The 717-nt window shown below is 42.7% G+C and overlaps 1 non-coding gene across 1 annotated transcript; it reads right to left on the reverse strand.

The window, feature by feature from the left end:
- Positions 1 to 347: 347 nt before the first annotated feature.
- On the reverse strand, positions 348 to 454 carry LOC141650037 (small nucleolar RNA R71). The gene has a single exon (XR_012546100.1). It is a non-coding gene; the product is annotated as a small nucleolar RNA R71 (small nucleolar RNA).
- Between the last annotated feature and the right edge of the window lie 263 nt (positions 455 to 717).

Raw genomic sequence — 717 nt, forward strand, 5'->3', positions numbered from 1 at the left:
ATAACCGCCTAAACCCAGATGTCTCTTCTTCTTCAATCAACTTTGGTACCTTGGATCCTAATAACTTCGAGATTCATCCTGCCCAATTCGGGTTGATCGAGAGAGATAGCTTTCGCGACAGTATTGATGAATATGCTCATGCTCATCTTCGTAAGTTCAAGAGCAAAGTAGCGATGATGAAAAGAAATGGAGTCTCCGAGGACACGTTGAGGCTTATGTTGTTTCCATTTTCCTTAAGAGATAAAGCGGGCTGGTGGTTGAACATTCACTCACCAAATAGCTTAACAACTTGGGATGCCTTAGCTAAGGCTTTCCTAGCCAAGTATTATCCTTCTTCAAGGACCGATATGCTCCGGAATGAGATCCATACAATCTAACAAGAAAATGGAGAGTCCTTGGGTGAAGCGTGGGATAGATACCAAGACTTGATTGCTCGTTGTCCTCACCATGGAATCCCGGCTTGGTACATTACCCAAACCTTATTTCACACTTTGTTACCAAGAACCAAATAGATGATGAATGCCTCCGCGGGGGAAGGATTCGATCATCTAGGGGATGAAGAGGGATCGGCCCTTATCAAAAAGATGCTTGATATGGAATCTAACTATGGGTCGAGAGGTAACATGTTGAGAATAAATAGCCGTTATCCACAAGAGAACTCTTCTAGTTCAAATGTCGAAACCAATGCTAAACCAATCTTCTCACAAAGAAACTTGA

This window comes from Silene latifolia, chromosome 3 (assembly GCF_048544455.1).
Source record: "Silene latifolia isolate original U9 population chromosome 3, ASM4854445v1, whole genome shotgun sequence".
Lineage (NCBI taxonomy): Eukaryota > Viridiplantae > Streptophyta > Magnoliopsida > Caryophyllales > Caryophyllaceae > Silene > Silene latifolia.